We start from the raw sequence: 23,036 nt of genomic DNA, 5'->3' as shown, positions 1-23,036 counted from the left end.
ATATAAACTACACAGAAGCATTGTATGAAACTTCTTTCTGTTCTGTGCATTCAACTAACAGAGTTGAACCTTACTTTTGATTGAGCCTTTCTGAAACACTCTTTCTGTAGAAACTGCAATTGGACATTCTGAGCCCTAAGAGGCCTATATTGGGAAAAATAATATCTTCAAATAAAAACTACACAGAAGCATTGTGTGAAACTTATTTCTGGTATGTTCATTAAGCTAACAGAGTTAAACCATACTTTTGATTGCGCAGTTCTGAACACTCTTTCTGTAGAAAATGCAAGTGGACATTCGGAGCGCTAAGAGGGTAATAGTGGAAAAAGGAATATATTCAAATATAAACTACACAGTAGCATTCTGTGAAAATACTTTCTGTTCTGTGCATTCAACTAACAGTGTTGAACCTTACTTTTGATTGAGCCTTTCTGAAACACTCTTTCTGTAGAAACTGCAATTGGACATGCTAAGCGCTAAGAGGCCTACATTGGGAAAAAGAATATCTTCAAATAAAAACTACACAGATGCATTCTGTGAAACTTATTTCTGATCTGTAAATTCAGTTAACAGAGATAATACATATTTTTGATTGAGCAGTTATGAAACAGTCTTTTTGTAGAAAATGCAAGTGGAGATTCGGAGCGCTAAGAGGGTAATAGTGGAAAAAGGAATGTTTTCAAATATAAACTACACAGAATCATTCGGTGAAACTTCTTTCTGATCTGTGCATTCAGCTAACAGAGTTAAACCATACTTTTGATTGAGCAGATCTGAACACTCTTTCTGTAGAAAATGCAACTGGACATTTGGAGCGCTAAGAGAGTAGTAGTGGAAAAAGGAATATATTCAAATATAAACTACACAGAAGCATTCTGTGAAACTTCTTTCTGATCTGAGCATTCAGCTAACAGAGTTAAACCATACTTTTGATTGTTCAGTTTTGAAACACTCTGTCTGTAGAAAATGCAACTGGACATTCGTAGCGCTAAGTGGGTAATAGTGGAAAAAAGAATATGTTCAAATATAAACTACACAGAAGCATTGTATGAAACTTCTTTCTGTTCTGTGCATTCAACTAACAGAGTTGAACCTTACTTTTGATTGAGCCTTTCTGAAACACTCTTTCTGTAGAAACTGCAATTGGACATTCTGAGCCCTAAGAGGCCTATATTGGGAAAAATAATATCTTCAAATAAAAACTACACAGAAGCATTGTGTGAAACTTATTTCTGATATGTTCATTAAGCTAACAGAGTTAAACCATACTTTTGATTGCGCAGTTCTGAACACTCTTTCTGTAGAAAATGCAAGTGGACATTCGGAGCGCTAAGAGGGTAATAGTGGAAAAAGGAATATATTCAAATATAAACTACACAGTAGCATTCTGTGAAAATTCTTTCTGTTCTGTGCATTCAACTAACAGAGTTGAACCCTACTTTGGATTGAGCCGTTCTGAAACACTCTTTCTGTAGAAACTGCAATTGGACATGCTAAGCGCTAAGAGGCCTACATTGGGAAAAAGAATATCTTCAAATAAAAACTACACAGATGCATTCTGTGAAACTTATTTCTGATCTGTAAATTCAGTTAACACAGATAAAACATATTTTTCATTGAGCAGTTATGAAACACTCTTTTTGTAGAAAATGCAAGTGGAGATTCGGAGCGCTAAGAGGGTAATAGTGGAAAAAGGAATGTCTTCAAATATAAACTACACAGAATCATTCGGTGAAACTTCTTTCTGATCTGTGCATTCAGCTAACAGATTTAAACCATACTTTTGATTGAGCAGATCGAACACTCTTTCTGTAGAAAATGCAACTGGACATTTGGAGCGCTAAGAGCGTAGTAGTGGAAAAAGGAATATATTCAAATATAAACGACACAGAAGCATTCTGTGAAACTTCTTTCTGATCTGAGCATTCAGCTAACAGAGTTAAAGCATACTTTTGATTGAGCAGTTTTGAAACACTCTGTTTGTAGAAAATGCAACTGGACATTCGTAGCGCTAAGTGGGTAATAGTGGAAAAAAGAATATGTTCAAATATAAACTACACAGAATCATTGTATGAAACTTCTTTCTGTTCTGTGCATTCAACTAACAGAGTTGAACCTTACTTTTGATTGAGCCGTTCTGAAACACTCTTTCTATAGAAACTGCAATTGGACATTCTGAGCGCTAAGAGGCCTATATTGGGAAAAAGAATGTCTACAAATAAAAACTACACAGAAGAATTGTGTGAAACATCTTTCTGTTCTGTTTGTTCAACTAAAAGTGTTGAACTTAGTTTTGATTGAGCCGTTCTGAAACACTCTTTCTGTAGAAAATGCAAGTGGAGATTCGGAGCGCTAAGAGGGTAATAGTGGAAAAAGGAATGTCTCCAAATATAAACTACACAGAATCATTCTGTGAAACTTCTTTCTGATCTGTGCATTCAGCTAACAGAGTTAAACCATACTTTTGATTGAGCAGATCTGAACACTCTTTCTGCAGAAAATGCAACTGGACATTTGGAGCGCTAAGAGAGTAGTAGTGGAAAAAGGAATATATTCAAATATAAACTACACAGAAGCATTCTGTGAATCTTCTTTCTGATCTGAGCATTCAGCTAACAGAGCTAAACCATACTTTTGATTGAGCAGTTTTGAAACACTCTGTCTGTAGAAAATGCAACTGGACATTCGTAGCGCTAAGTGGGTAATAGTGGAAAAAAGAATGTGTTCAAATAAAAACTACACAGAAGCATTGTATGAAACTTCTTTCTGTTCTGTGCATTCAACTAACAGAGTTGAACCTTAATTTTGATTGAGCCTTTCTGAAACACTCTTTCTGTAGAAACTGCAATTGGACATTCTGAGCCCTAAGAGGCCTATATTGGGAAAAATAATATCTTCAAATAAAAACTACACAGAAGCATTGTGTGAAACTTATTTCTGATATGTTCATTAAGCTAACAGAGTTAAACCATACTTTTGATTGCGCAGTTCTGAACACTCTTTCTGTAGAAAATGCAAGTGGACATTCGGAGCGCTAAGAGGGTAATAGTGGAAAAAGGAATATATTCAAATATAAACTACACAGTAGCATTCTGTGAAAATTCTTTCTGTTCTGTGCATTCAACTAACAGTGTTGAACCTTACTTTTGATTGAGCCTTTCTGAAACACTCTTTCTGTAGAAACTGCAATTGGACATGCTAAGCGCTAAGAGGCCTACATTGGGAAAAAGAATATCTTCAAATAAAAACTACACAGATGCATTCTGTGAAACTTATTTCTGATCTGTAAATTCAGTTAACAGAGATAATACATATTTTTGATTGAGCAGTTATGAAACAGTCTTTTTGTAGAAAATGCAAGTGGAGATTCGGAGCGCTAAGAGGGTAATAGTGGAAAAAGGAATGTTTTCAAATATAAACTACACAGAATCATTCGGTGAAACTTCTTTCTGATCTGTGCATTCAGCTAACAGAGTTAAACCATACTTTTGATTGAGCAGATCTGAACACTCTTTCTGTAGAAAATGCAACTGGACATTTGGAGCGCTAAGAGAGTAGAAGTGGAAAAAGGAATATATTCAAATATAAACTACACAGAAGCATTCTGTGAAACTTCTTTCTGATCTGAGCATTCAGCTAACAGAGTTAAACCATACTTTTGATTGAGCAGTTTTGAAACACTCTGTCTGTAGAAAATGCAACTGGACATTCGTAGCGCTAAGTGGGTAATAGTGGAAAAAAGAATATGTTCAAATATAAACTACACAGAAGCATTGTATGAAACTTCTTTCTGTTCTGTGCATTCAACTAACAGAGTTGAACCTTACTTTTGATTGAGCCTTTCTGAAACACTCTTTCTGTAGAAACTGCAATTGGACATTCTGAGCGCTAAGAGGCCTATATTGGGAAAAATAATATCTTCAAATAAAAACTACCCAGAAGCATTGTGTGAAACTTATTTCTGATATGTTCATTAAGCTAACAGAGTTAAACCATACTTTTGATTGCGCAGTTCTGAACACTCTTTCTGTAGAAAATGCAAGTGGACATTCGGAGCGCTAAGAGGGTAATAGTGGAAAAAGGAATATATTCAAATATAAACTACACAGTAGCATTCTGTGAAAATTCTTTCTGTTCTGTGCATTCAACTAACAGAGTTGAACCCTACTTTGGATTGAGCCGTTCTGAAACACTCTTTCTGTAGAAACTGCAATTGGACATGCTAAGCGCTAAGAGGCCTACATTGGGAAAAAGAATATCTTCAAATAAAAACTACACAGATGCATTCTGTGAAACTTATTTCTGTTCTGTAAATTCAGTTAACACAGATAAAACATATTTTTCATTGAGCAGTTATGAAACACTCTTTTTGTAGAAAATGCAAGTGTAGATTCGGAGCGCTAAGAGGGTAATAGTGGAAAAAGGAATGTCTTCAAATATAAACTACACAGAATCATTCGGTGAAACTTCTTTCTGATCTGTGCATTCAGCTAACAGAGTTAAACCATACTTTTGATTGAGGAGATCTGAACACTCTTTCTGTAGAAAATGCAACTGGACATTTGGAGCGCTAAGAGCGTAGTAGTGGAAAAAGGAATATATTCAAATATAAACTACACAGAAGCATTCTGTGAAACTTCTTTCTGATCTGAGCATTCAGCTAACAGAGTTAAACCATACTTTTGATTGAGCAGTTTTGAAACACTCTGTCTGTAGAAAATGCAACTGGACATTCGTAGCGCTAAGTGGGTAATAGTGGAAAAAAGAATATGTTCAAATATAAACTACACAGAAGCATTGTATGAAACTTCTTTCTGTTCTGTGCATTCAACTAACAGAGTTGAACCTTACTTTTGATTGAGCCGTTCTGAAACACTCTTTCTGTAGAAACTGCAATTGGACATTCTGAGCGCTAAGAGGCCTATATTGGGAAAAAGAATGTCTACAAATAAAAACTACACAGAAGAATTGTGTGAAACTTCTTTCTGTTCTGTTTGTTCAACTAAAAGAGTTGAACCTTAGTTTTGATTGAGCCGTTCTGAAACACTCTTTCTGTAGAAAATGCAAGTGGAGATTCGGAGCGCTAAGAGGGTAATAGTGGAAAAAGGAATGTCTCCAAATATAAACTACACAGAATCATTCTGTGAAACTTCTTTCTGATCTGTGCATTCAGCTAACAGAGTTAAACCACACTTTTGATTGAGCAGATCTGAACCCTCTTTCTGTAGAAAATGCAACTGGACATTTGGAGCGCTAAGAGAGTAGTAGTGGAAAAAGGAATGTATTCAAATATAAACTACACAGAAGCATTCTGTGAATCTTCTTTCTGATCTGAGCATTCAGCTAACAGAGTTAAACCATACTTTTGATTGAGCAGTTTTGAAACACTCTGTAGAAAATGCAACTGGACATTCGTAGCGCTAAGTGGGTAATAGTGGAAAAAAGAATATGTTCAAATATAAACTACACAGAAGCATTGTATGAAACTTCTTTCTGTTCTGTGCATTCAACTAACAGAGTTGAACCTTACTTTTGATTGAGCCTTTCTGAAACACTCTTTCTGTAGAAACTGCAATTGGACATTCTGAGCCCTAAGAGGCCTATATTGGGAAAAATAATATCTTCAAATAAAAACTACACAGAAGCATTGTGTGAAACTTATTTCTGGTATGTTCATTAAGCTAACAGAGTTAAACCATACTTTTGATTGCGCAGTTCTGAACACTCTTTCTGTAGAAAATGCAAGTGGACATTCGGAGCGCTAAGAGGGTAATAGTGGAAAAAGGAATATATTCAAATATAAACTACACAGTAGCATTCTGTGAAAATTCTTTCTGTTCTGTGCATTCAACTAACAGTGTTGAACCTTACTTTTGATTGAGCCTTTCTGAAACACTCTTTCTGTAGAAACTGCAATTGGACATTCTGAGCCCTAAGAGGCCTATATTGGGAAAAATAATATCTTCAAATAAAAACTACACAGAAGCATTGTGTGAAACTTATTTCTGATATGTTCATTAAGCTAACAGAGTTAAACCATACTTTTGATTGCGCAGTTCTGAACACTCTTTCTGTAGAAAATGAAAGTGGACATTCGGAGCACTAAGAGGGTAATAGTGGAAAAAGGAATATATTCAAATATAAACTACACAGTAGCATTCTGTGAAAATTCTTTCTGTTCTGTGCATTCAACTAACAGAGTTGAACCCTACTTTGGATTGAGCCGTTCTGAAACACTCTTTCTGTAGAAACTGCAATTGGACATGCTAAGCGCTAAGAGGCCTACATTGGGAAAAAGAATATCTTCAAATAAAAACTACACAGATGCATTCTGTGAAACTTATTTCTGATCTGTAAATTCAGTTAACACAGATAAAACATATTTTTCATTGAGCAGTTATGAAACACTCTTTTTGTAGAAAATGCAAGTGGAGATTCGGAGCGCTAACAGGGTAATAGTGGAAAAAGGAATGTCTTCAAATATAAACTACACAGAATCATTCGGTGAAACTTCTTTCTGATCTGTGCATTCAGCTAACAGATTTAAACCATACTTTTGATTGAGCAGATCGAACACTCTTTCTGTAGAAAATGCAACTGGACATTTGGAGCGCTAAGAGCGTAGTAGTGGAAAAAGGAATATATTCAAATATAAACTACACAGAAGCATTCTGTGAAACTTCTTTCTGATCTGAGCATTCAGCTAACAGAGTTAAACCATACTTTTGATTGAGCAGTTTTGAAACACTCTGTCTGTAGAAAATGCAACTGGACATTCGTAGCGCTAAGTGGGTAATAGTGGAAAAAAGAATATGTTCAAATATAAACTACACAGAAGCATTGTATGAAACTTCTTTCTGTTCTGTGCATTCAACTAACAGAGTTGAACCTTACTTTTGATTGAGCCGTTCTGAAACACTCTTTCTGTAGAAACTGCAATTGGACATTCTGAGCGCTAAGAGGCCTATATTGGGAAAAAGAATGTCTACAAATAAAAACTACACAGAAGAATTGTGTGAAACTTCTTTCTGTTCTGTTTGTTCAACTAAAAGATTTGAACCTTAGTTTTGATTGAGCCGTTCTGAAACACTCTTTCTGTAGAAAATGCAAGTGGAGATTCGGAGCGCTAAGAGGGTAATAGTGGAAAAAGGAATGTCTCCAAATATAAACTACACAGAATCATTCTGTGAAACTTCTTTCTGATCTGTGCATTCAGCTAACAGAGTTAAACCACACTTTTGATTGAGCAGATCTGAACTCTCTTTCTGTAGAAAATGCAACTGGACATTTGGAGCGCTAAGAGAGTAGTAGTGGAAAAAGGAATGTATTCAAATATAAACTACACAGAAGCATTCTGTGAATCTTCTTTCTGATCTCAGCATTCAGCTAACAGAGTTAAACCATACTTTTGATTGAGCAGTTTTGAAACACTCTGTAGAAAATGCAACTGGACATTCGTAGCGCTAAGTGGGTAATAGTGGAAAAAAGAATATGTTCAAATATAAACTACACAGAAGCATTGTATGAAACTTCTTTCTGTTCTGTGCATTCAACTAACAGAGTTGAACCTTACTTTTGATTGAGCCTTTCTGAAACACTCTTTCTGTAGAAACTGCAATTGGACATTCTGAGCCCTAAGAGGCCTATATTGGGAAAAATAATATCTTCAAATAAAAACTACACAGAAGCATTGTGTGAAACTTATTTCTGGTATGTTCATTAAGCTAACAGAGTTAAACCATACTTTTGATTGCGCAGTTCTGAACACTCTTTCTGTAGAAAATGCAAGTGGACATTCGGAGCGCTAAGAGGGTAATAGTGGAAAAAGGAATATATTCAAATATAAACTACACAGTAGCATTCTGTGAAAATTCTTTCTGTTCTGTGCATTCAACTAACAGTGTTGAACCTTACTTTTGATTGAGCCTTTCTGAAACACTCTTTCTGTAGAAACTGCAATTGGACATGCTAAGCGCTAAGAGGCCTACATTGGGAAAAAGAATATCTTCAAATAAAAACTACACAGATGCATTCTGTGAAACTTATTTCTGATCTGTAAATTCAGTTAACAGAGATAATACATATTTTTGATTGAGCAGTTATGAAACAGTCTTTTTGTAGAAAATGCAAGTGGAGATTCGGAGCGCTAAGAGGGTAATAGTGGAAAAAGGAATGTTTTCAAATATAAACTACACAGAATCATTCGGTGAAACTTCTTTCTGATCTGTGCATTCAGCTAACAGAGTTAAACCATACTTTTGATTGAGCAGATCTGAACACTCTTTCTGTAGAAAATGCAACTGGACATTTGGAGCGCTAAGAGAGTAGTAGTGGAAAAAGGAATATATTCAAATATAAACTACACAGAAGCATTCTGTGAAACTTCTTTCTGATCTGAGCATTCAGCTAACAGAGTTAAACCATACTTTTGATTGTTCAGTTTTGAAACACTCTGTCTGTAGAAAATGCAACTGGACATTCGTAGCGCTAAGTGGGTAATAGTGGAAAAAAGAATATGTTCAAATATAAACTACACAGAAGCATTGTATGAAACTTCTTTCTGTTCTGTGCATTCAACTAACAGAGTTGAACCTTACTTTTGATTGAGCCTTTCTGAAACACTCTTTCTGTAGAAACTGCAATTGGACATTCTGAGCCCTAAGAGGCCTATATTGGGAAAAATAATATCTTCAAATAAAAACTACACAGAAGCATTGTGTGAAACTTATTTCTGATATGTTCATTAAGCTAACAGAGTTAAACCATACTTTTGATTGCGCAGTTCTGAACACTCTTTCTGTAGAAAATGCAAGTGGACATTCGGAGCGCTAAGAGGGTAATAGTGGAAAAAGGAATATATTCAAATATAAACTACACAGTAGCATTCTGTGAAAATTCTTTCTGTTCTGTGCATTCAACTAACAGAGTTGAACCCTACTTTGGATTGAGCCGTTCTGAAACACTCTTTCTGTAGAAACTGCAATTGGACATGCTAAGCGCTAAGAGGCCTACATTGGGAAAAAGAATATCTTCAAATAAAAACTACACAGATGCATTCTGTGAAACTTATTTCTGATCTGTAAATTCAGTTAACACAGATAAAACATATTTTTCATTGAGCAGTTATGAAACACTCTTTTTGTAGAAAATGCAAGTGGAGATTCGGAGCGCTAAGAGGGTAATAGTGGAAAAAGGAATGTCTTCAAATATAAACTACACAGAATCATTCGGTGAAACTTCTTTCTGATCTGTGCATTCAGCTAACAGATTTAAACCATACTTTTGATTGAGCAGATCGAACACTCTTTCTGTAGAAAATGCAACTGGACATTTGGAGCGCTAAGAGCGTAGTAGTGGAAAAAGGAATATATTCAAATATAAACGACACAGAAGCATTCTGTGAAACTTCTTTCTGATCTGAGCATTCAGCTAACAGAGTTAAAGCATACTTTTGATTGAGCAGTTTTGAAACACTCTGTTTGTAGAAAATGCAACTGGACATTCGTAGCGCTAAGTGGGTAATAGTGGAAAAAAGAATATGTTCAAATATAAACTACACAGAATCATTGTATGAAACTTCTTTCTGTTCTGTGCATTCAACTAACAGAGTTGAACCTTACTTTTGATTGAGCCGTTCTGAAACACTCTTTCTATAGAAACTGCAATTGGACATTCTGAGCGCTAAGAGGCCTATATTGGGAAAAAGAATGTCTACAAATAAAAACTACACAGAAGAATTGTGTGAAACATCTTTCTGTTCTGTTTGTTCAACTAAAAGTGTTGAACTTAGTTTTGATTGAGCCGTTCTGAAACACTCTTTCTGTAGAAAATGCAAGTGGAGATTCGGAGCGCTAAGAGGGTAATAGTGGAAAAAGTAATGTCTCCAAATATAAACTACACAGAATCATTCTGTGAAACTTCTTTCTGATCTGTGCATTCAGCTAACAGAGTTAAACCATACTTTTGATTGAGCAGATCTCAACACTCTTTCTGCAGAAAATGCAACTGGACATTTGGAGCGCTAAGAGAGTAGTAGTGGAAAAAGGAATATATTCAAATATAAACTACACAGAAGCATTCTGTGAATCTTCTTTCTGATCTGAGCATTCAGCTAACAGAGCTAAACCATACTTTTGATTGAGCAGTTTTGAAACACTCTGTCTGTAGAAAATGCAACTGGACATTCGTAGCGCTAAGTGGGTAATAGTGGAAAAAAGAATGTGTTCAAATAAAAACTACACAGAAGCATTGTATGAAACTTCTTTCTGTTCTGTGCATTCAACTAACAGAGTTGAACCTTAATTTTGATTGAGCCTTTCTGAAACACTCTTTCTGTAGAAACTGCAATTGGACATTCTGAGCCCTAAGAGGCCTATATTGGGAAAAATAATATCTTCAAATAAAAACTACACAGAAGCATTGTGTGAAACTTATTTCTGATATGTTCATTAAGCTAACAGAGTTAAACCATACTTTTGATTGCGCAGTTCTGAACACTCTTTCTGTAGAAAATGCAAGTGGACATTCGGAGCGCTAAGAGGGTAATAGTGGAAAAAGGAATATATTCAAATATAAACTACACAGTAGCATTCTGTGAAAATTCTTTCTGTTCTGTGCATTCAACTAACAGTGTTGAACCTTACTTTTGATTTAGCCTTTCTGAAACACTCTTTCTGTAGAAACTGCAATTGGACATGCTAAGCGCTAAGAGGCCTACATTGGGAAAAAGAATATCTTCAAATAAAAACTACACAGATGCATTCTGTGAAACTTATTTCTGATCTGTAAATTCAGTTAACAGAGATAATACATATTTTTGATTGAGCAGTTATGAAACAGTCTTTTTGTAGAAAATGCAAGTGGAGATTCGGAGCGCTAAGAGGGTAATAGTGGAAAAAGGAATGTTTTCAAATATAAACTACACAGAATCATTCGGTGAAACTTCTTTCTGATCTGTGCATTCAGCTAACAGAGTTAAACCATACTTTTGATTGAGCAGATCTGAACACTCTTTCTGTAGAAAATGCAACTGGACATTTGGAGCGCTAAGAGAGTAGTAGTGGAAAAAGGAATATATTCAAATATAAACTACACAGAAGCATTCTGTGAAACTTCTTTCTGATCTGAGCATTCAGCTAACAGAGTTAAACCATACTTTTGATTGTTCAGTTTTGAAACACTCTGTCTGTAGAAAATGCAACTGGACATTCGTAGCGCTAAGTGGGTAATAGTGGAAAAAAGAATATGTTCAAATATAAACTACACAGAAGCATTGTATGAAACTTCTTTCTGTTCTGTGCATTCAACTAACAGAGTTGAACCTTACTTTTGATTGAGCCTTTCTGAAACACTCTTTCTGTAGAAACTGCAATTGGACATTCTGAGCCCTAAGAGGCCTATATTGGGAAAAATAATATCTTCAAATAAAAACTACACAGAAGCATTGTGTGAAACTTATTTCTGATATGTTCATTAAGCTAACAGAGTTAAACCATACTTTTGATTGCGCAGTTCTGAACACTCTTTCTGTAGAAAATGCAAGTGGACATTCGGAGCGCTAAGAGGGTAATAGTGGAAAAAGGAATATATTCAAATATAAACTACACAGTAGCATTCTGTGAAAATTCTTTCTGTTCTGTGCATTCAACTAACAGAGTTGAACCCTACTTTGGATTGAGCCGTTCTGAAACACTCTTTCTGTAGAAACTGCAATTGGACATGCTAAGGGCTAAGAGGCCTACATTGGGAAAAAGAATATCTTCAAATAAAAACTACACAGATGCATTCTGTGAAACTTATTTCTGATCTGTAAATTCAGTTAACACAGATAAAACATATTTTTCATTGAGCAGTTATGAAACACTCTTTTTGTAGAAAATGCAAGTGGAGATTCGGAGCGCTAAGAGGGTAATAGTGGAAAAAGGAATGTCTTCAAATATAAACTACACAGAATCATTCGGTGAAACTTCTTTCTGATCTGTGCATTCAGCTAACAGATTTAAACCATACTTTTGATTGAGCAGATCGAACACTCTTTCTGTAGAAAATGCAACTGGACATTTGGAGCGCTAAGAGCGTAGTAGTGGAAAAAGTAATATATTCAAATATAAACGACACAGAAGCATTCTGTGAAACTTCTTTCTGATCTGAGCATTCAGCTAACAGAGTTAAAGCATACTTTTGATTGAGCAGTTTTGAAACACTCTGTTTGTAGAAAATGCAACTGGACATTCGTAGCGCTAAGTGGGTAATAGTGGAAAAAAGAATATGTTCAAATATAAACTACACAGAATCATTGTATGAAACTTCTTTCTGTTCTGTGCATTCAACTAACAGAGTTGAACCTTACTTTTGATTGAGCCGTTCTGAAACACTCTTTCTATAGAAACTGCAATTGGACATTCTGAGCGCTAAGAGGCCTATATTGGGAAAAAGAATGTCTACAAATAAAAACTACACAGAAGAATTGTGTGAAACATCTTTCTGTTCTGTTTGTTCAACTAAAAGTGTTGAACTTAGTTTTGATTGAGCCGTTCTGAAACACTCTTTCTGTAGAAAATGCAAGTGGAGATTCGGAGCGCTAAGAGGGTAATAGTGGAAAAAGGAATGTCTCCAAATATAAACTACACAGAATCATTCTGTGAAACTTCTTTCTCATCTGTGCATTCAGCTAACAGAGTTAAACCATACTTTTGATTGAGCAGATCTGAAGACTCTTTCTGCAGAAAATGCAACTGGACATTTGGAGCGCTAAGAGAGTAGTAGTGGAAAAAGGAATATATTCAAATATAAACTACACAGAAGCATTCTGTGAATCTTCTTTCTGATCTGAGCATTCAGCTAACAGAGCTAAACCATACTTTTGATTGAGCAGTTTTGAAACACTCTGTCTGTAGAAAATGCAACTGGACATTCGTAGCGCTAAGTGGGTAATAGTGGAAAAAAGAATGTGTTCAAATAAAAACTACACAGAAGCATTGTATGAAACTTCTTTCTGTTCTGTGCATTCAACTAACAGAGTTGAACCTTAATTTTGATTGAGCCTTTCTGAAACACTCTTTCTGTAGAAACTGCAATTGGACATTCTGAGCCCTAAGAGGCCTATATTGGGAAAAATAATATCTTCAAATAAAAACTACACAGAAGCATTGTGTGAAACTTATTTCTGATATGTTCATTAAGCTAACAGAGTTAAACCATACTTTTGATTGCGCAGTTCTGAACACTCTTTCTGTAGAAAATGCAAGTGGACATTCGGAGCGCTAAGAGGGTAATAGTGGAAAAAGGAATATATTCAAATATAAACTACACAGTAGCATTCTGTGAAAATTCTTTCTGTTCTGTGCATTCAACTAACAGTGTTGAACCTTACTTTTGATTGAGCCTTTCTGAAACACTCTTTCTGTAGAAACTGCAATTGGACATGCTAAGCGCTAAGAGGCCTACATTGGGAAAAAGAATATCTTCAAATAAAAACTACACAGATGCATTCTGTGAAACTTATTTCTGATCTGTAAATTCAGTTAACAGAGATAATACATATTTTTGATTGAGCAGTTATGAAACAGTCTTTTTGTAGAAAATGCAAGTGGAGATTCGGAGCGCTAAGAGGGTAATAGTGGAAAAAGGAATGTTTTCAAATATAAACTACACAGAATCATTCGGTGAAACTTCTTTCTGATCTGTGCATTCAGCTAACAGAGTTAAACCATACTTTTGATTGAGCAGATCTGAACACTCTTTCTGTAGAAAATGCAACTGGACATTTGGAGCGCTAAGAGAGTAGTAGTGGAAAAAGGAATATATTCAAATATAAACTACACAGAAGCATTCTGTGAAACTTCTTTCTGATCTGAGCATTCAGCTAACAGAGTTAAACCATACTTTTGATTGAGCAGTTTTGAAACACTCTGTCTGTAGAAAATGCAACTGGACATTCGTAGCGCTAAGTTGGTAATAGTGGAAAAAAGAATATGTTCAAATATAAACTACACAGAAGCATTGTATGAAACTTCTTTCTGTTCTGTGCATTCAACTAACAGAGTTGAGCCTTACTTTTGATTGAGCCTTTCTGAAACACTCTTTCTGTAGAAACTGCAATTGGACATTCTGAGCCCTAAGAGGCCTATATTGGGAAAAATAATATCTTCAAATAAAAACTACACAGAAGCATTGTGTGAAACTTATTTCTGATATGTTCATTAAGCTAACAGAGTTAAACCATACTTTTGATTGCGCAGTTCTGAACACTCTTTCTGTAGAAAATGCAAGTGGACATTCGGAGCGCTAAGAGGGTAATAGTGGAAAAAGGAATATATTCAAATATAAACTACACAGTAGCATTCTGTGAAAATTCTTTCTGTTCTGTGCATTCAACTAACAGAGTTGAACCCTACTTTGGATTGAGCCGTTCTGAAACACTCTTTCTGTAGAAACTGCAATTGGACATGCTAAGCGCTAAGAGGCCTACATTGGGAAAAAGAATATCTTCAAATAAAAACTACACAGATGCATTCTGTGAAACTTATTTCTGATCTGTAAATTCAGTTAACACAGATAAAACATATTTTTCATTGAGCAGTTATGAAACACTCTTTTTGTAGAAAATGCAAGTGGAGATTCGGAGCGCTAAGAGGGTAATAGTGGAAAAAGGAATGTCTTCAAATATAAACTACACAGAATCATTCGGTGAAACTTCTTTCTGATCTGTGCATTCAGCTAACAGATTTAAACCATACTTTTGATTGAGCAGATCGAACACTCTTTCTGTAGAAAATGCAACTGGACATTTGGAGCGCTAAGAGCGTAGTAGTGGAAAAAGGAATATATTCAAATATAAACGACACAGAAGCATTCTGTGAAACTTCTTTCTGATCTGAGCATTCAGCTAACAGAGTTAAAGCATACTTTTGATTGAGCAGTTTTGAAACACTCTGTTTGTAGAAAATGCAACTGGACATTCGTAGCGCTAAGTGGGTAATAGTGGAAAAAAGAATATGTTCAAATATAAACTACACAGAATCATTGTATGAAACTTCTTTCTGTTCTGTGCATTCAACTAACAGAGTTGAACCTTACTTTTGATTGAGCCGTTCTGAAACACTCTTTCTATAGAAACTGCAATTGGACATTCTGAGCGCTAAGAGGCCTATATTGGGAAAAAGAATGTCTACAAATAAAAACTACACAGAAGAATTGTGTGAAACATCTTTCTGTTCTGTTTGTTCAACTAAAAGTGTTGAACTTAGTTTTGATTGAGCCGTTCTGAAACACTCTTTCTGTAGAAAATGCAAGTGGAGATTCGGAGCGCTAAGAGGGTAATAGTGGAAAAAGGAATGTCTCCAAATATAAACTACACAGAATCATTCTGTGAAACTTCTTTCTGATCTGTGCATTCAGCTAACAGAGTTAAACCATACTTTTGATTGAGCAGATCTGAACACTCTTTCTGCAGAAAATGCAACTGGACATTTGGAGCGCTAAGAGAGTAGTAGTGGAAAAAGGAATATATTCAAATATAAACTACACAGAAGCATTCTGTGAATCTTCTTTCTGATCTGAGCATTCAGCTAACAGAGCTAAACCATACTTTTGATTGAGCAGTTTTGAAATACTCTGTCTGTAGAAAATGCAACTGGACATTCGTAGCGCTAAGTGGGTAATAGTGGAAAAAAGAATATGTTCAAATAAAAACTACACAGAAGCATTGTATGAAACTTCTTTCTGTTCTGTGCATTCAACTAACAGATTTGAACCTTACTTTTGATTGAGCCTTTCTGAAACACTCTTTCTGTAGAAACTGCAATTGGACATTCTGAGCCCTAAGAGGCCTATATTGGGAAAAATAATATCTTCAAATAAAAACTACACAGAAGCATTGTGTGAAACTTATTTCTGATATGTTCATTAAGCTAACAGAGTTAAACCATACTTTTGATTGCGCAGTTCTGAACACTCTTTCTGTAGAAAATGCAAGTGGACATTCGGAGCGCTAAGAGGGTAATAGTGGAAAAAGGAATATATTCAAATATAAACTACACAGTAGCATTCTGTGAAAATTCTTTCTGTTCTGTGCATTCAACTAACAGTGTTGAACCTTACTTTTGATTGAGCCTTTCTGAAACACTCTTTCTGTAGAAACTGCAATTGGACATGCTAAGCGCTAAGAGGCCTACATTGGGAAAAAGAATATCTTCAAATAAAAACTACACAGATGCATTCTGTGAAACTTATTTCTGATCTGTAAATTCAGTTAACAGAGATAATACATATTTTTGATTGAGCAGTTATGAAACAGTCTTTTTGTAGAAAATGCAAGTGGAGATTCGGAGCGCTAAGAGGAAAATAGTGGAAAAAGGAATGTTTTCAAATATAAACTACACAGAATCATTCGGTGAAACTTCTTTCTGATCTGTGCATTCAGCTAACAGAGTTAAACCATACTTTTGATTGAGCAGATCTGAACACTCTTTCTGTAGAAAATGCAACTGGACATTTGGAGCGCTAAGAGAGTAGTAGTGGAAAAAGGAATATATTCAAATATAAACTACACAGAAGCATTCTGTGAAACTTCTTTCTGATCTGAGCATTCAGCTAACAGAGTTAAACCATACTTTTGATTGAGCAGTTTTGAAACACTCTGTCTGTAGAAAATGCAACTGGACATTCGTAGCGCTAAGTGGGTAATAGTGGAAAAAAGAATATGTTCAAATATAAACTACACAGAAGCATTGTATGAAACTTCTTTCTGTTCTGTGCATTCAACTAACAGAGTTGAACCTTACTTTTGATTGAGCCTTTCTGAAACACTCTTTCTGTAGAAACTGCAATTGGACATTCTGAGCCCTAAGAGGCCTATATTGGGAAAAATAATATCTTCAAATAAAAACTACACAGAAGCATTGTGTTAAACTTATTTCTGATATGTTCATTAAGCTAACAGAGTTAAACCATACTTTTGATTGCGCAGTTCTGAACACTCTTTCTGTAGAAAATGCAAGTGGACATTCGGAGCGCTAAGAGAGTAATAGTGGAAAAAGGAATATATTCAAATATAAACTACACAGTAGCATTCTGTGAAAATTCTTTCTGTTCTGTGCATTCAACTAACAGAGTTGAACCCTACTTTGGATTGAGCCGTTCTGAAACACTCTTTCTGTAGAAACTGCAATTGGACATGCTAAGCGCTAAGAGGCCTACATTGGGAAAAAGAATATCTTCAAATAAAAACTACACAGATGCATTCTGTGAAACTTATTTCTGATCTGTAAATTCAGTTAACACAGATAAAACATATTTTTCATTGAGCAGTTATGAAACACTCTTTTTGTAGAAAATGCAAGTGGAGATTCGGAGCGCTAAGAGGGTAATAGTGGAAAAAGGAATGTCTTCAAATATAAACTACACAGAATCATTCGGTGAAACTTCTTTCTGATCTGTGCATTCAGCTAACAGAGTTAAACCATACTTTTGATTGAGGAGATCTGAACACTCTTTCTGTAGAAAATGCAACTGGACATTTGGAGCGCTAAGAGCGTAGTAGTGGAAAAAGGAATATATTCAAACACAAACTACACAGAAGCATTCTGTGAAACTTCTTTCTGATCTGAGCATTCAGCTAACAGAGTTAAACCATACTTTTGATTGAGCAGTTTTGAAACACTCTGTCTGTAGAAAATGCAACTGGACATTCGTAGCGCTAAGTGGGTAATAGTGGAAAAAAGAATATGTTCAAATATAAACTACACAGAAGCATTGTATGAAACTTCTTTCTGTTCTGTGCATTCAACTAACAGAGTTGAACCTTACTTTTGATTGAGCCGTTCTGAAACACTCTTTCTGTAGAAACTGCAATTGGACATTCTGAGCGCTAAGAGGCCTATATTGGGAAAAAGAATGTCTACAAATAAAAACTACACAGAAGAATTGTGTGAAACTTCTTTCTGTTCTGTTTGTTCAACTAAAAGAGTTGAACCTTAGTTTTGATTGAGCCGTTCTGAAACACTCTTTCTGTAGAAAATGCAAGTGGAGATTCGGAGCGCTAAGAGGGTAATAGTGGAAAAAGGAATGTCTCCAAATATAAACTACACAGAATCATTCTGTGAAACTTCTTTCTGATCTGTGCATTCAGCTAACAGAGTTAAACCACACTTTTGATTGAGCAGATCTGAACTCTCTTTCTGTAGAAAATGCAACTGGACATTTGGAGCGCTAAGAGAGTAGTAGTGGAAAAAGGAATATATTCAAATATAAACTACACAGAAGCATTCTGTGAATCTTCTTTCTGATCTGAGCATTCAGCTAACAGAGTTAAACCATACTTTTGATTGAGCAGTTTTGAAACACTCTGTAGAAAATGCAACTGGACATTCGTAGCGCTAAGTGGGTAATAGTGGAAATAAGAATATGTTCAAATATAAACTACACAGAAGAATTGTATGAAACTTCTTTCTGTTCTGTGCATTCAACTAACAGTGTTGAACCTTACTTTTGATTGAGCCTTTCTGAAACACTCTTTCTGTAGAAACTGCAATTGGACATTCTGAGCCCTAAGAGGCCTATATTGGGAAAAATAATATCTTCAAATAAAAACTACACAGAAGCATTGTGTGAAACTTATTTCTGATATGTTCATTAAGCTAACAGAGTTAAACCATACTTTTGATTGCGCAGTTCTGAACACTCTTTCTGTAGAAAATGCAAGTGGACATTCGGAGCGCTAAGAGGGTAATAGTGGAAAAAGGAATATATTCAAATATAAACTACACAGTAGCATTCTGTGAAAATTCTTTCTGTTCTGTGCATTCAACTAACAGTGTTGAACCTTACTTTTGATTGAGCCTTTCTGAAACACTCTTTCTGTAGAAACTGCAATTGGACATGCTAAGCGCTAAGAGGCCTACATTGGGAAAAAGAATATCTTCAAATAAAAACTACACAGATGCATTCTGTGAAACTTATTTCTGATCTGTAAATTCAGTTAACAGAGATAATACATATTTTTGATTGAGCAGTTATGAAACACTCTTTTTGTAGAAAATGCAAGTGGAGATTCGGAGCGCTAAGAGGGTAATAGTGGAAAAAGGAATGTTTTCAAATATAAACTACACAGAATCATTCGGTGAAACTTCTTTCTGATCTGTGCATTCAGCTAACAGAGTTAAACCATACTTTTGATTGAGCAGATCTGAACACTCTTTCTGTAGAAAATGCAACTGGACATTCGGAGCGCTAAGAGAGTAGTAGTGGAAAAAGGAATATATTCAAATATAAACTACACAGAAGCATTCTGTGAAACTTCTTTCTGATCTGAGCATTCAGCTAACAGAGTTAAACCATACTTTTCATTGAGCAGTTTTGAAACACTCTGTCTGTAGAAAATGCAACTGGACATTCGTAGCGCTAAGTGGGTAATAGTGGAAAAAAGAATATGTTCAAATATAAACTACACAGAAGCATTGTATGAAACTTCTTTCTGTTCTGTGCATTCAACTAACAGAGTTGAACCTTACTTTTGATTGAGCCGTTCTGAAACACTCTTTCTGTAGGAACTGCAATTGGACATGCTAAGCGCTAAGAGGCCTACATTGGGAAAAAGAATATCTTCAAATAAAAACTACACAGATGCATTCTGTGAAACTTATTTCTGATCTGTAAATTCAGTTAACAGAGATAAAACATATTTTTCATTGAGCAGTTATGAAACACTCTTTTTGTAGAAAATGCAAGTGGAGATTCGGAGCGCTAAGAGGGTAATAGTGGAAAAAGGAATGTCTTCAAATATAAACTACACAGAATCATTCGGTGAAACTTCTTTCTGATCTGTGCATTCAGCTAACAGAGTTAAACCATACTTTTGATTGAGCAGATCTGAACACTCTTTCTGTAGAAAATGCAACTGGACATTTGGAGCGTTAAGAGCGTAGTAGTGGAAAAAGGAATATATTCAAATATAAACTACACAGAAGCATTCTGTGAAACTTCTTTCTGATCTGAGCATTCAGCTAACAGAGTTAAACCATACTTTTGATTGAGCAGTTTTGAAACACTCTGTCTTTAGAAAATGCAACTGGACATTCGTAGCGCTAAGTGGGTAATAGTGGAAAAAAGAATATGTTCAAATATAAACTACACAGAAGCATTGTATGAAACTTCTTTCTGTTCTGTGCATTCAACTAACAGAGTTGAACCTTACTTTTGATTGAGCCCTTCTGAAACACTCTTTCTGTAGAAACTGCAATTGGACATTCTGAGCGCTAAGAGGCCTATATTGGGAAAAAGAATGTCTACAAATAAAAACTACACAGAAGAATTGTGTGAAACTTCTTTCTGTTCTGTTTGTTCAACTAAAAGAGTTGAACCTTAGTTTTGATTGAGCCGTTCTGAAACACTCTTTCTGTAGAAAATGCAAGTGGAGATTCGGAGCGCTAAGAGGGTAATAGTGGAAAAAGGAATGTCTCCAAATATAAACTACACAGAATCATTCGGTGAAACTTCTTTCTGATCTGTGCATTCAGCTAACAGAGTTAAACCATACTTTTGATTGAGCAGATCTGAACACTCTTTCTGCAGAAAATGCAACTGGACATTTGGAGCGCTAAGAGAGTAGTAGTGGAAAAAGGAATATATTCAAATATAAACTACACAGAAGCATTCTGTGAAACTTCTTTCTGATCTGAGCATTCAGCTAACAGAGTTAAACCATACTTTTGATTGAGCAGTTTTGAAACACTCTGTCTGTAGAAAATGCAACTGGACATTCGTAGCGCTAAGTGGGTAATAGTGGAAAAAAGAATATGTTCAAATATAAACTACACAGAAGCATTGTATGAAACTTCTTTCTGTTCTGTGCATTCAACTAACAGAGTTGAACCTTACTTTTGATTGTGCCTTTCAGAAACACTCTTTCTGTAGAAACTGCAATTGGACATTCTGAGCGCTAAGAGGCCTATATTGGGAAAAATAATATCTTCAAATAAAAACTACACAGAAGCATTGTGTGAAACTTATTTCTGATATGTTCATTAAGCTAACAGAGTTAAACCATACTTTTGATTGCGCAGTTCTGAACACTCTTTCTGTAGAAAATGCAAGTGGACATTCGTAGCGCTAAGAGGGTAATAGTGGAAAAAGGAATATATTCAAATATAAACTACACAGTAGCATTCTGTGAAAATTCTTTCTGTTCTGTGCATTCAACTAACAGAGTTGAAACTTACTTTTGATTGGGTCGTTCTGAAACACTCTTTCTGTAGAAACTGCAATTGGACATGCTAAGCGCTAAGAGGCCTACATTGGGAAAAAGAATATCTTCAAATTAAAACTACACAGATGCATTCTGTGAAACATATTTCTGATCTGTAAATTCAGTTAACAGAGATAAAACATATTTTTGATTGAGCAGTTATGAAACACTCTTTTTGTAGAAAATGCAAGTGGAGATTCGGAGCGCTAAGAGGGTAATAGTGGAAAAAGGAATGTTTTCAAATATAAACTACACAGAATCATTCGGTGAAACTTCTTTCTGATCTGTGCATTCAGCTAACAGTGTTAAACCATACTTTTGATTGAGCAGATCTGAACACTCTTTCTGTAGAAAATGCAACTGGACATTTGGAGCGCTAAGAGAATAGTAGTGGAAAAAGGAATATATTCAAATATAAACTACACAGAAGCATTCTGTGAAACTTCTTTCTGATCTGAGCATTCAGCTAACAGAGTTAAACCATACTTTTGATTGAGCAGTTTTGAAACACTCTGTCTGTACAAAATGCAACTGGACATTCGTTGCGCTAAGTGGGTAACAGTGGAAAAAAGAATATGTTCAAATATAAACTACACAGAAGCATTGTATGAAACTTCTTTCTGTTCTGTGCATTCAACTAACAGAGTTGAACCTTACTTTTGATTGAGCCTTTCTGAAACACTCTTTCTGTAGAAACTGCAATTGGACATTCTGAGCGCTAAGAGGCCTCTATTGGGAAAAATAATATCTTCAAATAAAAACTACACAGAAGCATTGTGTGAAACTTATTTCTGATATGTTCATTAAGCTAACAGAGTTAAACCATACTTTTGATTGCGCAGTTCTGAACACTCTTTCTGTAGAAAATGCAAGTGGACATTCGGAGCGCTAAGAGGGTAATAGTGGAAAAAGGAATATATTCAAATATAAACTACACAGTAGCATTCTGTGAAAATTCTTTCTGTTCTGTGCATTCAACTAACAGAGTTGAACCTTACTTTTGATTGAGCCGTTCTGAAACACTCTTTCTGTAGAAACTGCAATTGGACATGCTAAGCGCTAAGAGGCCTACATTGGGAAAAAGAATATCTTCAAATAGAAACTACACAGATGCATTCTGTGAAACATATTTCTGATCTGTAAATTCAGTTAACAGAGATAAAACATATTTTTGATTGAGCAGTTATGAAACACACTTTTTGTAGAAAATGCAAGTGGAGATTCGGAGCGCTAAGAGGGTAATAGTGGAAAAAGGAATGTCTTCAAATATAAACTACACAGAATCATTCGGTGAAACTTCTTTCTGATCTGTGCATTCAGCTAACAGAGTCAAACCATACTTTTGATTGAGCAGATCTGAACACTCTTTCTGTAGAAAATGCAACTGGACATTTGGAGCGCTAAGAGCGTAGTAGTGGAAAAAGGAATATATTCAAATATAAACTACACAGAAGCATTCTGTGAAACTTCTTTCTGATCTGAGCATTCAGCTAACAGAGTTAAACCATACTCTTGATTGAGCAGTTTTGAAACACTCTGTCTGTAGAAAATGCAACTGGACATTCGTAGCGCTAAGTGGGTAATAGTGGAAAAAAGAATATGTTCAAATATAAACTACACAGATGCATTGTATGAAACTTCTTTCTGTTCTGTGCATTCAACTAACAGAGTTGAACCTTACTTTTGATTGAGCCGTTCTGAAACACTCTTTCTGTAGAAACTGCAATTGGACATTCTGAGCGCTAAGAGGCCTATATTGGGAAAAAGAATGTTTACAAATAAAAACTACACA

Source organism: Symphalangus syndactylus, chromosome 2, assembly GCF_028878055.3.
Source record: "Symphalangus syndactylus isolate Jambi chromosome 2, NHGRI_mSymSyn1-v2.1_pri, whole genome shotgun sequence".
NCBI lineage: Eukaryota > Metazoa > Chordata > Mammalia > Primates > Hylobatidae > Symphalangus > Symphalangus syndactylus.
Note: the sequence above shows the minus strand (reverse complement) of the source record.